The following is a 15,279-nucleotide window of genomic DNA, read 5'->3' as shown; positions in this document are numbered from 1 at the left end:
ACCAATTCATTTTTATACCTTGTTCCTCTAGTTTTTGCATAGATTTAAGTTCAGCCTTTTCATTCAATGTCTCACCATATCTGTTTGTTCCTTTTTATATATTATTGTGTTGTGACTGGAAGGTTTGAGCCTGCTGTGAGCTTTGAGTCTGATGTATCAGAAGACACAGGTTCGGAGTGATGAGGAAGGTTTGGCATTGGAATTAGAGCCTGCTCTGGTGAGAGATGCAGACGTGAGCCAGGAGGATGAGGGAGTGTCGGAAACACCATCCTCTCCAGAACCTTCCACTTCAATCATGCCTCAGGTGTCAGCAGCTGATCCACAGAACATACCAGAGTCCTTGAGTGATGACGAATGTTGGGTTGATGCAAGGACTAGGCGCGGGTTGAGACGTCAAGCACAATTTGAAAAGAAACGTCAAGTCAGAGACTAATTAGAGACTGACACGCCCCTTCAAGGAATATAAGGAGGCGTGTTGGTTACTTGATCACTTGTCCGGATCAAACTTCGTTAGTTACTGCGCAGCTTTGAAGAAGCCCTCTGTTCCTGATTTATCTTATGGCTCGTTATCTCGGCTTGAAGACAGTTTCTGGGAAAGCTGCCAATTACAGCTTTACGATTACAGAGACAAGTTAACTCTGTGGTTTCTGGTATTATTTGTTTGTGTTTATTTCTTTGGGACATTTGGACTCTCACTTGTGGCTACAAGTGAGACAGAACATTTATTGGATAGGAAAAAGCTTCAATAGTAGATAACCATAGCTGAATTTTTAAATAATATTGCTTTTTATCTTCTCCCAGTTTAGAAACAATGCTTCTCGAATATAATGTCTTCTAAAATACCCCTGAGTTTTAGTTCCCTTATTCCAGAGGAAGGCATGCCACCCTAACAGCAGGTCATGTCCTTCTAAATTCAAAAGTCTAGTATTCCTTAATGTTATCCACTCCTTTACCCACATCAGACTTGTCGCTTGGTAGTATAATTCCCAATTGGGCAAAGCAAATCCTCCTCTTATTCTTGCATCTTGTAACAATTTAAGTTTTATTCTCGCTTTCTTCCCCTGCCAAATGTATTTTAGCACTATTTTGTTTAAATCTTCAAAAAATTCTTTCCCTAATCTGATTGGAATTGTCTGGAATAAGTATAAGATTCTGGGCAATACATTCATCTTAATTGTATATATTCTCCCAATCAGTGATAATTGTAAAATTTCCCATTTTATCAAATCTGTCGCAATCTGTTGTTTAAGTTTGAGATAATTGTCCTCCTTAAGTGTGCTACATCTTGGTGTTATATGTATCCCTAAATACTTAACCTTGTTTGTGACCTGGATCCCAAAACTTCCTCCAATTCTCTCTTTCGTCTTACTAACATGTTCTTTGCTAAAATCTTTGTTTTATCTTTATTTATTTTCAAACCTGCTACTTTCCCATACTCTTCTATCTTTTCTATCAGTTTAGGTGCAGACTCCAATGGATCCTCTAATATAAATACCAGGTCATCTGCAAAAGCTTGTAATTTATACTCTTCTTTTTAGATTTTCATTCCTTTTATTTCTTTTTCTTCTCTGATGTTCCTATTCAGCACTTCCAGTGTTAACACAAACAACAGAGGTGACAGTGGACAGCCTTGTCTGGTCCCTTTTCTTATATCTATAAAGTCTGTTAACTCTCCATTTATCATAACCTTTGCAGTTTGTTCATGATATATCGTTTTGATGGCTTGAGTAAATTTTTACCAAAGCCCATTTGGTCCAATTGTAACAGCATAAAACGCCAATTCACATTATCAAAGGCTTTTGTGCATCTATAAACATCAGAGCCATTTGTTTTTCAGGATGTGCCTCATAGTATTCCAGTGTATCTAAAATTATTCTCATATTATCTTTAATCTGTCTCTTGGCAGAAATCCATTTTGATCAGGATGAATAAAATTGCTTAAGTATCTTTTCAGTCTTTCTGCCAGAATTGAAGCAAAAAATTTATAATCTGAATTTAATAGTGATATAGGTCTGTAATTTTTAACTTGCTGTGGGTCTGTGTCACTCCTTCGGTACAAGTGTTATATATGCTTCTTTGACCATGTTTCAGGGTATTCTCTGCTTTGTCATAACCTCATTCATAATTTCTAATAAGTGAAGATTCAATGTTTCCTGGAATGTCTTATAAAAATTTCACTGGCAAACCATCCGGACCTGGTGCTTTCCCAATGTTTTGCTTTTTTAAAGCTTCTGTTAAATCCATCATTGTTATATTACTTTCTAACATTGTTTCAATATCTTTGGGTATCTGGGGCAAATTTGCTTCCTGTAAGTATTGTTGAATTCTTTCTTCCTGAAACTTCTTGATGGTAGTTTTCCATAGTAACCTTGAATAATTTTTTTCTTCTCCGCATTTCCATAGCATACATGTCCTTGTTCATTTGTCAATTGATTTATTCTTCTCGAGTCTCTTTCCTTTCTCAATTTATATGCTAGCCATCTGCCTGGTTTATTTGCATCTTCAAAATAGTTCTGCTTAGCATTTCTAATTTTTATGCTATTTCTTCTTTTCCATTAGCTCCATTTTATGTTTAGTTATGTCCATTTTAATTTTAATGTCCTTTTTGGTGGAAATTTCTGTAGTTCTTTTCCAACTTCTTGTAGTCATCTTCCAATATTTTAAGATTTTTTCTGTTTTATATTTCTTTTCCTTGTATAGTCCATTATCAAACCTCTTGCATAAGCCTTCATCGTGTCCCAGAGGTTCTGTAATGATGTATCCTCTTTTGTATTTTCTTTAAAGAAAAGAGTCAATTCTCTCTCAATTTTCTGTTTAAAGTCTTTTTCCTTTAATATCGTATTATTTAAAGTCCATCTAGATCTCCTTTCTTGTCCTTTCCATACAAGTGTTATTGGATTGTGATCTGCCCAGGTACTTGCTTCTATTTCAATGTCTTGTATGTTAGAAAGCAATTCTGTTGACATCCATATCATATCTATTCTAGACCATGATGCATGTCTATTTGAATAAAAGGTATATTGTTTATTTTCCACATTTCTCTCTCTCCATGCATCTTTTAAGTTTATCTCATCTACCATTCAAAAGAAGGATTATGTCAGATCTGTGTATCTGCCATTTCTTCAGTGGAAGAAGAAAAGGGGGGGAGCTGATAAAGAAATCCTTTCTTGATGTAACCTGAATATATTTAATCTTATATCGAATTTGTATAACCCACACATGATACGATGGAGGGAGAAAAGCCAGATGTCCAGAACTATCACCTCTGAGAGGCACAATCAGGAGATGAGAAAGGTCATAAAAATTCTAAAGTGAAATTGTACTTTGGGAATCTCTTGAATAGTTTGTTCTAAAAGGGGGTGTGGGGGCAAAATTAGGTATGCCCTGGGAAACTGAAAAGATGGTTCCTTACAAGAGGGTGGGGAGGGAATTAACATACTGGCTTTTTGTTTCACTAAATACACATCGAGATAAGGGGAGGGTTCTAAACTCCCTTATGTATCCCTGTATGCCTGAGAGACCTCAGACGCTGCTTTGAACTCCTACAGGAATTGTCTCATCTCAATAAAGAATTCCTTTGTGATACGTTTGGATACGTTTTCAGAAGTTCATTCTAGTTGAGTGAATGGGAAAATTTCTGTAGCATGACAGACTTTGGCAATGTCTTTCTAGTTTGCTTTGCTGTTTTTTGTGTTTTATAATCCAATTTGTCATTTATTATTCCATTAAAATCTCCCATCAGACAGATATTAGCATAGTCCAGTTCAATTATTTTCTTATGTAATTTCCTGTAAAAATCTTCTTGATTATCATTTGGAGCATAAATTGCTATAAAAAGTGTCTTTAGATTATTGTCCATTATCTCCACCATCAAAATCCTTCCATCATCATCTGTATATATTTGTTCCACAGGGATTGTATCTCTAATGTATAACACCACTCCTCTCTTTTTACAGTGTGTCAACACTGTAAATAATTTTCCTGATTTTTGTTGTTTCAATATATTATCATGTTGTTTTTTTTTAATATGTACTTCTTGTAGGCAGATTATATCAAATTTTAATTTCTCTAATTTATGAAATACTTTTCTTCTTTTAATAGCTGAATTAAGCCCATTTATATTAATTGTAATCAATTTTTTTTTTCATCCATTTTAGACTTTGTAAGAAGGATTTGTTGCTTTAGTAGATCTTGTTTCTCGTTGTTCTCTGGGTACACCACCTACGGCTCCTTCCTCTTTTTCAATTACTGCTGTACATTCCTCTTGAAATTCAATTAACGACTCTTCTTTTCTTGTATCTTCCTCCCTTCCTCTAAAATTATCTCACCAAACTGACACACTTTCTTTCCAGCTTTCTTCTGTTCCAGAGCTATCCCAGCTTCAGCAGCTTTAATGGCTACCTCTCCACCACGGGAAAAAGGGGCTTCTCCTGGATCTACCAGGGACTTTGCGATGTCCCTGGGATCAACAGGATGTGCCCTCCTCTGTCACCATCTCTACGGGATGGTTTAGGTCCATTGGGACCGTCCTTCAATGGAGATATCAGCAGCGATATTAGAGCTTAAAGATCGCATGCTGTACTGCTGCAACGCAAGCTCCGCCCCTTCTGGGTTCTAATGTTTCTCTCCTGTTTGATTCCCTTTATAAGAGATGTGGTACTATCAAAGTTTAAAGAATCAAAAGTAACAAAAAGGAATTAGGTTATCTCCTTTTGAAATGAAGTTTGGAAGACCCCCTGTCATAAGTACTAGTTTGAGAAATAATATAGGGGATTTAAGTCAATTAGGGGATTCATGGGTGAGTCTAATGAGTGGTGCGCTTGAAGAAGCGCTCCCTATAACTGCCCTACCAGCAATGGGCAGGCAACATACAGGGCAGAAGAGGCCTTACTGGTGTCACTCTGGAAGCTGACCCTCTACATACGGCTGAAAATAAGAACAAGTAAAACAGATGTTAATGTGTTAGGGATAGAGTGTGTGTGGTGGAAAGATATATTCTTTTGAATTTTATGTATCAAAAAGGGGGGTTGGACTAGATGACCAAGAGGGGTCTCAAATTTTAAAAGCTGATATGTTTAAAGTGCTTATCTGAGTTGAAGAAACCACAACATGTTTCTTGCTCAGTTGCCTAGCTAAGAGTTTCCTGTTCAGTGTGGTCAAACTTCCCTGTCTCGATAGAATACCTAAACCGCAAATATGCTTCAAAAGGGAAACAAACTATAAATTGTATTGTTTAAAGAAAGTTCGTTTTTCCAACTTCGACTCACCTGAGAAGGATTTGTAATTGCCTACTTTTGCAAAAGCATTAATCTTGTCATGCCTAACATTATCATAGCAAGGGCTAATCTAAGTCATCATAAAAGTGAGACTTAATTGTTAAATAAAGTCTCAAAGGGGGGAATAAGGCAGGACATAAAAATATATTAATTTTAGAGAAATAATGATACAAGTTTTATAGATAGTGAAATATGTGGTATTAGCAAGAGAAAGAAAAAGGAACTGTGAAAAGCCAAACCACAAGGATCATCTATCGGTCACAAAGTCATATTTGCCAAGATACCTTGTCTCGCGTGTAACAAAACCACAAGCTAGGGAGTTTAGTAAGATGGGTTTGTGACATCCAGCCATCCTAGCCTAGCAACAGGGGACGGGGAAAGCTGTGTTTCAAGTAACCAATGAATAACTGACAAGTTTTATTTCTGTGTTTTGCCCCTTCTGAACGAGTATATAGGCAAGTGCTGTTCAATAAGAAAGTTGTTCAGTAGTGACTCTCACTAAAATACTCTGAACCTGTTTGCTCAAATAAAACCAACTTATTTTTGGATTCCAAGTTCTGAGTCTCATAATTTCCTGCAACAGTGGTACTGCAGGGACAGTGTTTGGATTATAAAGAGGGGGTAAATACCTCCTACTCCCCGTGTCTTCCTCCTCCTCCTCATTTACCATAAATAATTTGGCTTGACCCCTCCTCTTGGGGCCATTTTTCTTGGTTCCAAATAAGGGCATAATCTATTTCATTTTCGAGTGTCTTACACTCTTTATCCTTTACATATTCATACAAATTCTTACAAACAAAATAATCATTTGTTCCTAATCAAGGCCAACTTAAATTTTCATCCTCCCACCAAACAAAACAACACAAATTTACCATATCTTCTCTATTTATACCCTATTTAGTAATTAATTTTCTATAAGGTGGTTTTCCCCATCCTTCAAGCAATTGCCCTAGGGGACTTGAAGGATCAATTTTTAATTTTGGATTTCACTGAATTTTCTTCACAGATTTCCCTTGTGACCCATGGGAATTGCCCATGGTTGGTTACCAGACTGGAGCAATCCTTACCAACTTGTTCCAGTGAGACCTTCATACACACACAGTTGGCAGCTGGCCAGAGCAAAAGACACCCCCTTACTGCCACTAAAGGTCTGTTTCTGCCCTGGAGAGCCTGAATCTCCCAGCAGACACTGGCTTATTTTAAAGATCCAAACTCTTCTCTACCAATCCTGAACCTCCCAGCAAACACTAGCTTTTTAAAGATCAAGATCTATAGAGACCTTTATTCAACCTTCAATACAGCCCAAGGACTGCTAGGGTCATCTCATCCATACACCTCAAGTCTCAGATTCTCACAGTCCTACCCAACCCCAAATTGCCTAGTGAGTGTGTTCTTAGATGACCAGAACTACTTACCCCTAGGTCTGCACGCAGAGTTTCCCAGTGGTTTCTGGCAATCCCATAAACTTGGTACCCTTCCTTCTCTTTCCATTTTCAACCAACCTCTATTTTAAACACAGATCTGTGTCTCATTCCATGATCCTGAACAGCAGAGCTGACTGTGGACCATTGAAATCAATGGGGCATGCCTTCCTCACCTGACTCTGCCGTCGAAGGCATCAGAAGAGAGCAGTTGCCCGTATTCTCCACCAATTGTTGGAAATAACTCAAAGCCAACAAAAAAACCTTGGATCATTGAAAACAAAGAGGATTTATTAAACAGAAATATTAGACAGTTTGCAAAGCGCCGGTGGTCTTTAGAACCTCAACAAACAGGTTCAAATCAAAAGCCACACCTTTAGAACCTCAAAACATACTTTATATACAGTTCCATCTCATCACCCAAGTTCCCTCCTTCTTGAGACTCATTCCCTCCCAAGTTCAAACTCATTGGATTTGCCCTCAGGTGTTGCAGCTAATCCTAGGATGTTTCCAAGGAGAATTGTCTCCTTCCATTATGTTCTCATCCGTACCCCTCCGTACCTCTTACTTTGGCTGCCCACGTGGCATCTTTCTGTAGCGTTAAGGAATGTAGCATCCCGAGTTCCGGTTTGTCAGGGCTTCGGCGGCGGCAGGAATTGTGTTTGTGCGCGATCCCTGCCGCTTGCTGCTGGAGTGCCTCTGATCCAGCTGGATTTGGAGGCTATAGTTATCCTGTAGGATAACTGAAGACAGGGAGATCCGGACAGGGGTCTGGGGGCATCGCAACCCCTTCCTCAGCTGGCTAAACTCCCTTTTCCAAAGGGCGGTGGAGCGGCGGTCAGCAATGGCCGCCACAAAGAACCTCTCAGCCGGACAAGGTTTTGTGCAGGAGGAAGTGGAGAAAGTGAAAGTCTTTGGCTGAACCGGGACAATAAGTAACATCTGAACACCCTGGAAATCTAGCTCTCTAAAGGATACATTGTTTCCCAAGAAGATTGTAAAAAGCTGGATGAAAGTGAAAAGGGAAAGGTTTTTTTCCTTCACTCTCCTTCCCTACGGAGATAGCAATGGAAATCGGAAACACCCGCTTTGGCAACAGAAGGTAACTAATTTTGAAAATTAAAGCCAAGGGGACATTAAAGATTTCTGAACATTGATATTTAAAAATCAAAATTTTTTTTTGCTATAAGTGGGAAGGGAGAGGCAAAAGATTTATATTAAAATTCTGCTGGAGGAGACTGCTTGGAGTTTTATAAGATCAGAGATTAAACTGCAATAAGACTTCTAAAAAATCATTTTGGAACTGTGTAATTGAACTCTACCCCAGGAAGAGAAAGTATTAAAAGAAGAAAGTGCTAAATGAAACAGTTTGTGTTGATTTGGATTGCTTGATGACTTTGGGACTTTTGTAAACTATTTTTGAAAGTCTAAAAACACTTGGATTGTTTAAAAATAAAAATAAAAATAAATATATATATCTTACAATGGCATTATCTGTGGAAGAATTGAGAATGGAATTTAAAAAGCTAAAAGAAGAGGAACAAGAAGGCAAGGGCTCTTCTGGATCTGTTTTTCACTTCTTAGAAATGGTGATTTCTACCTATCAGGAAATACAGCAATCAGAAAGCTGGGATGAAGAAGAAGAAGCCATCTTTAATGGACAAACTATTTTAGTTGATGAAGAAAAAGGGAAAAGGGGGAAAGAAAATGGAGAATTCAAGATCTAAAAACAACCAAGAAAGGGAAAAATAAGGTGAAAAATCGATATAATATCAGAAAGCAACAGAAAAGAGGAATACAACAGAGAGGGGAGACTAAAGGGTGGAGATTGAGAGATGGGGGGTAAAAGGCTAGATTCGACAAGAAAGGAAGGAAAAAGGAAAAAGAAGTTATAAAGGCTTAAAACAACATGTTAAAAAACAGGGTTTTTTTTAGAGACAAAGGGTAAATACAATTTAAAAGAGATTCTGCAAAAGTACACAAGTTTGTATCATAGTATTCGTATTTGAAATAGAGTTAGAAAATTGGAATATTATATGTGTTAAATAGAATATTGTAGGGAATGTGTAAAATATCTAAGATTTAATAATATCTAATATCTATGTGTAAAATATCTAAGATTTAATAATAGAGTTTAATTAATTAATTTGTTATGGAACATTGTTTTTACTATATTATAAGTTTATTATGTTTTTTTTATTTTAAAATGTTATTTAGAATGTACTAAGCAGAATCAGAATGGAAATTATGTATTATTTTAAGTGTTAAAATTGGGGGAAAGATAGAAAGGCGTCATACTTCAACCACTGATTACAGGAAAAATTTTGTATTAAAGAGAAAAGATAAATAGACAATTTAAAAAGAACAGACAAAAGATACAAGTATAATGATTTAAATTGAGATGAAGTAAATAAAATAGAATTAAGAGAGTGAAAAGAGGGGAGAAGACATATAGAAAATATAGAATGTTAAATAAGATTGAAATAGTATATAAGGTGAGCATGAATTTGATTTATGTCTGTACAAAAAGATGTAACCACTTTCTAAAAAGAAGTTTTAAGTTTTCATGTTACGTGTTTTGTTTGTTTATGTTTGTTTATTGAGAATTAAGATTGTTGGATGAGAACATATGAAATTGTAAATAAGACAGATGAAAGTATAAGTTTAATGAATAAAATTGAATAGAAGTAAAGGGAAAAATAGTGAGAAGTTGGAAAAAGTGTAATAAGATATGAAGCTGAATACATAAGATGCATATTAAATTGTGTTTGTATGGAAATGTGATAATTTGGAACTATGCTGTTCTTAAATAAGATGCTTTATTTGCTTTCTTAAAATATGTTCTATGTTCTTACGTTTTATGTTTTGTTTGTTTGTGTATTGTCTTTGAAAATTAATAAAATTTGTTTTAAAAAAAAGGAATGTAGCATCCCCTCATCAGGGCGTCTTTCTAAGCTCATTATATACTACCATTTTTCCAAAGAATGTGATGACCCGTAGTCTCTCAAAATAACCCAAAACCCAAAACATATATTAAAGTCCAGTAAAGCCTTCAACTTAACTTCACTGTTTTATTAGGCACAGTTTAAAGTCACTGTTGAGGTAATTCCCCGTTAGGAGAATGAGCGCATACAGGGAGACGTATTGAGAGAAGTGTTTGAATAATACACACACAGCACACAGATACACTGTAGAGTAAATGTAGGTTTTTACTTCCAGAAACTTTTAAGCAAAGTTCAAAATAAGCAGTCCAAAGTCATTCACAGGTAAAATCAGTCAGTTTTCAATCCAGGGATAATCCAATAACAAAGTCCAGTGTCAAAAACAGTTCAGTAACAGACTTAGATCAAATCCATGAATATCAGTCAATTAGGAAAAATGGAGGAATGGCAAAACTCTCCAACAGAAGGAAAACAGAGACTCACTGAGACTTCTTCTGAGACTAAGACTAAGACTAAACAACCCAGGTTTCTGGCTCCATCTTATGACCATTTGATGAACCACACCCAATTACAGTTTTTTGCATTTTCTTAAAGATACAGTATTAAAATGTCTATCCTGGTTTATATATTTCCAACCCAAAAAGCTGTTAGGTGACTTACATTCCTAACAGTCACAAAAGTAAATAATGAGGCAAACAGAAAACCAAAACAAACCGCATTGGTGAGAGTTCTGAAGCAAGCCGAGATAACTAATTATAAACTCCAGGAAAATAACTGAGAAAAGTCCATGGGAAGAACGCCAGCAAAGATAAGCCTCTTTCAAGGTGAACACTAATTGACTTCAGCAATTCTAACTGCGCAGTTGCAAACTTATATACATAGCTCCCACCTGCAAGCCACGAGGAGGATCATGGCAATCTCCTCTTGAGTAGACCTTGCTTTTCCCTGATCCTCTCCTCCCTGCGTGACCTAGGATGGATAGGGGATGGGCCTGGATCCTCCTCTGACTGCTCAGCCAGCCTCTGCCCTTCCCCAGCCTCCTCCACCACCTCTGGGGCCACACTCCCACTCCCTATTGGCTGTTCCTCCTCTTCCTCAGAGTCAGACTCCACCAGGGGCATGACAAAGAGATTATAACAACCCCCCCAACATAATAATAATACAGTATAAAAGGCATATACATAAGATAAAAATATAAAAATGTCACAGCCTGCTAAGCACTGGATACATTTACCACAAATCACATTACTCACAAGTCAGTGAACCACGATGAAAAAGGTTTAATGTAGAATCTCCAGATTGACAGTAACAATCTGTTCAAAGTCAGCGTTGAGAGCAACCACCTCCCCGCTCTGACTTTATAACAATTAACACAGCATAACCCTGTAATTTACAATAACCCTGCTATTACACCCCCGTGATCCAATAAACATATAACAACCCTATCATTACATCCACATGCCCTGCAAACACCCTTACATGCCTCCACCCCAGTGCCTAAACGCTCCGCCTACATTCTAACTCTTTCTTAAAGAAAGAAGTCTATATTCTAAACAGTCTGCAGCATCCGGTTTCGCTCTCCCCCCCGCCCCAGCAAGACCCCAGCAGGGAAGATGAGCACGGCAGCCGTATAAGCACAGTCGCATCACCACCACTATTCATGATGCCCGCGGGGAGGAATGGAACTGTCAGGGAAGGACAGGAGCCACCAGAGAAGCACAGAACTTCAGCCAGGGAGACGCAGGCAGGACGTCAGTATGAAGGCGACGCAACACGGCAGCCCAGTGATTCAGCTGCAACGCCACCTCCACTCAGCACAGCAGGATGACAGAGCACCGTACCTCAAGACGTTGTCGGGACTGGAGCCCGACATATCGCCCCGTCTACCAAGGTTCATCCTACAAGATAAGTAATAGAATGAACACAATATCCACGTATGCACCCCCCACCTAACCACCGGCAAAGCTTCCACCAGGCTTCATTGGATGAAGATGGTGAAACCTAGTCTTTAATCTTGGTGCTGCCACGTTTATACTGGGAACCCATGAGGCATCTGATAAGGAATATCCCTTCCAGCTTACAAGATATTGCAATATCCCTAAAGCGCATACAGGAATCAAGGATACCGTCCACTTCATAATGGTCATCCCTTATGGGTCCTGGACATTTTAATCTGGGTTCGAGTTTGGTCATATCAGCTGGCTTTAACAAACTACAATGGAATACGGGATGGATTCTCTTAAATCGAGACGGTAGTTGTAATTTCACACTGTGACTGGATTTATTTTTTCAATTATTTTAAAGGGTCCAATATATTTTAGTCCCAACTTTTTATTAATAATCCCCAGATTTATATATTTGGTGGAGAGATACACCCAGGTACCAACTTTGAGAGCTGGTTGTTCTATTCTCTTTCTTGTTTGCCTGCTGTTTATATACTTCTGTTGCTTTTGTTAACGCCTGTTGTACACCCATCCAGCAATTTCTTATTCCATCAATCCATTTTGTAGTAGTAATCGCCTCCCCAGACATATGTGGCCATTCTGGTATTGGAATGAATTCCATTCAGTTTACAATTTGGAAAGGGGTATACCCCATACTACCATGAACAGTATTATGATATGATACCTCAGCGAATGGTATCATATTCACCCAATCGCTTTGTTGATAGTTTACATAGCATCTTAAATATTGTTCTATAGCAGCATTGGCTCTTTCAGCTGCACCATTAGTACATGGATGATAACCTGTACTAAGACCTTGGGACGAATCAATAAGTCATATGAAGTTACACCAAAAGTTCACAGTGAACTGTACTCCTCTATCTGAAATTATTTTCCTGGGCACACCATGTAATCTGTATATATGTTTAATGAACAAGTCAGCCAATCTTTTTGCGATCGGTAAGCCTTTGCAAGGAATAAAACCAGTCTGTTTTGAGAATAAATCAATTATCATCCAGATAACATTATATCCTCGGTTATCGGGAAGGTTGACTATAACATCCATTCCAATATCCTGCCAAGGTCTTGTAGGCTCTACCACAGTTTGTATCAAGCCAGAGGGTTTTCCAATACAGATATTAGTGGTTGCACAAATTGGGCACCTTCTCACATAATTCTCCACATCTCTCCTCATAGAGGGCCACCAAAATTGTCTTTTAGTCAAATGTAATGTTTTCTGAAAACCATGGTGCCCAGCTTGTTTAGAATAATGGCAGTGAGTTAAAACAATACCCCTTAACACCTCTGGAACATACACTTTTGTACCTCTCCAAGCTACTTCATCTTTCAAGTCCACCTGATTTTTATGCAACGACAACCAGGGATCTTTTTGTAATTCTACTGGGTAATTTGCTGTTAAGATATTTGTTGTTAATGAATTTATTCAATCCACAGGTGGAATAAGTGGCTGTACCACTTCTTCTAGCTGGCTTTTAAATTGTGATAATTGTGATAAGGCATCGGCCATAAAATTCCTTCCAGCCAGAATATATTTCAGAATGAAATTAAAGCGTCTGAAATATAATGCCCACCTAACTTGCTTTGGTGATAACCGTCTTGGGTTTTGAAGAGCTTCCAGATTTTTGTGGTCTGTCCACACTTCAAAAGGATGTAACCCACCCTCTAAAAGGTGTATCCAGGTAAGTAGGGCCCATTGTACAGCAAATGCTTCTTTTTCCCAGATGACCCAATTACGTTCGGTTTCATTTAATTTCTGGGATGTATATGTGCAGGGTTGTAAACACCCTTTCCTGTTCTTCTGTAATGATACGGCCCCCACCGCCACGTCACTTGCATCAGCTTGGACAATAAATGGACAATTGATGTCTGGATGTTTTAAAATTAGTTCCTTAGCAAACAATTTCTTTAACATATTAAATGCGTTTTCACAATCGTTTGTCCAAGGTAATATCTTGTTAGTCTTATTTTGGTCGTATTTGATGTTCTTAGTTTTCAACAAATTAGTCAATGGGAGTGCAATATCAGCAAATTTTGGAATAAATTGGCGATAGAAATTTGCAAATCCTAGAAAACTCTGCAGTTGTTTTCTGGTAGTAGGTGTTTGCCATTCCAACACCGTACGTACCTTACTTGGATCCATTTCTATTCCATTTTCCGAAATCCGATAGCAGAGATAATCTATTTTAGTTGAATGAAATTCACATTTGGAGAGCTTCACATAAAGCTGTGCCTCCAATAATTTCTTCAGCACTTGTCTTACGAGTTTTATATGTTCTTCTTTGTTTTTTGAATATATCAAAATATCGTTCAAATTTACCAATACTCCTCTATATAAATGTTCATGTAACACCTCGTTTCTAAGCTGCATGAATACAGCTGGAGCTCCTTGTAAACCAAATGGCATAACGTTGAAATGATAACTGCCCAATAGACAGTTAAAGGTGGTCTTCCATTCATCTTCTCGAATACGTGCCCGATAGTACGCTTCCCGCCAAATCAAGCTTGGTAAATATCGTCCTTGGGGATAGGGTGGCTAATAAATCCTTTATTAACGGCAATGGGTATAAGGGTTCAACGTATATGATGTTCAGGCCCCGAAAATCCACACATAGAAGCAGTTCACCATCTTTTTTTCTCTAAATAATACAGGAGCAGCGATATGGGATCTTCGTGGTGTTATAACACCTCGTTTTAGATTTATATCTTTATAAGAACGCATTTCTTCCATTTCCTTAGGAGTCATAGAATACATGCATGGTTTGGGTAATTGTGCTCCCGGAACTAGTTCAATTGCACAGTCACGCAATGAGGTGGTAGACAATCAGTGTAATAAAAACTCAATAAAGTTTATTTTTTAAAAAAGATTTAACCGAGGCCTACCTCCATGTCCCCATTCTTCTGGCCCATAGACAATTCCTCAGGTTCTGCTATAATGGGAGGCATTATCAATACAGGGCCTTACCCTTTGGACTTTCATCAGCCCCAAGAACATTTACGAAGCTGTTGGCAGCCCTGGCAGCCCAACTTAGGACCATACCAGTCAGAGTCCAGTGTTATCTGGGTGACATACAGGTCCAGTCGTCCTCCCCATCTTGAGCAACAGAGGAGTTGGAAATCACCATTCAGATGTGCCAAGAGCATGGCTTCTCTGCCAATGAGGCCAAAAGCCACTTCACTCCCATCAATTGTCTACTCCATCTGGGAGCTGTAATAGATACCATTTCCTGCAAGGTGTCCTTATCCGAGGAACGCCAGGAGAGTATTAGGGAGTTAATTGGGCAGGTAAACTCTAAACATAGGGTGTCCCTGTGTAGGAAGTTAGCACCCACCCCTCTCCTAAAAAATTAGAAATAGCCTAGGAAAAATTAACATTATTTCCTCTAAAAGAGTAGAAACTCGGAAGCAGAAACTCACCCCAGAAGCAGAATCTCACCCACACCTTTGTTAATGGGGGCCATTAAGGCCTGGGCCAGAATACTTTACATAACAAGGAACTCCAGGTAAAGCTACAGCAATTGCCAAAAGCCCTTTTATGGGCATAATCACCCAGCAAGGTTAGACCAAGACTGGAACTCAGGACAGCCTACACAGTAGCCCCAGGGAGTCTGACAACCAATTAGAATACAAGCTTCAATTCAAATCCCAACAGAGGGTATAAAACCCAGGCACTCTCAGC

This window comes from Notechis scutatus, chromosome Z, assembly GCF_049901735.1.
Source record: "Notechis scutatus isolate UNSWTSFEM ecotype Mainland chromosome Z, rNotScu1.2, whole genome shotgun sequence".
In the NCBI taxonomy this organism is placed as follows: Eukaryota; Metazoa; Chordata; class Lepidosauria; order Squamata; family Elapidae; genus Notechis; species Notechis scutatus.
Note: the sequence above shows the minus strand (reverse complement) of the source record.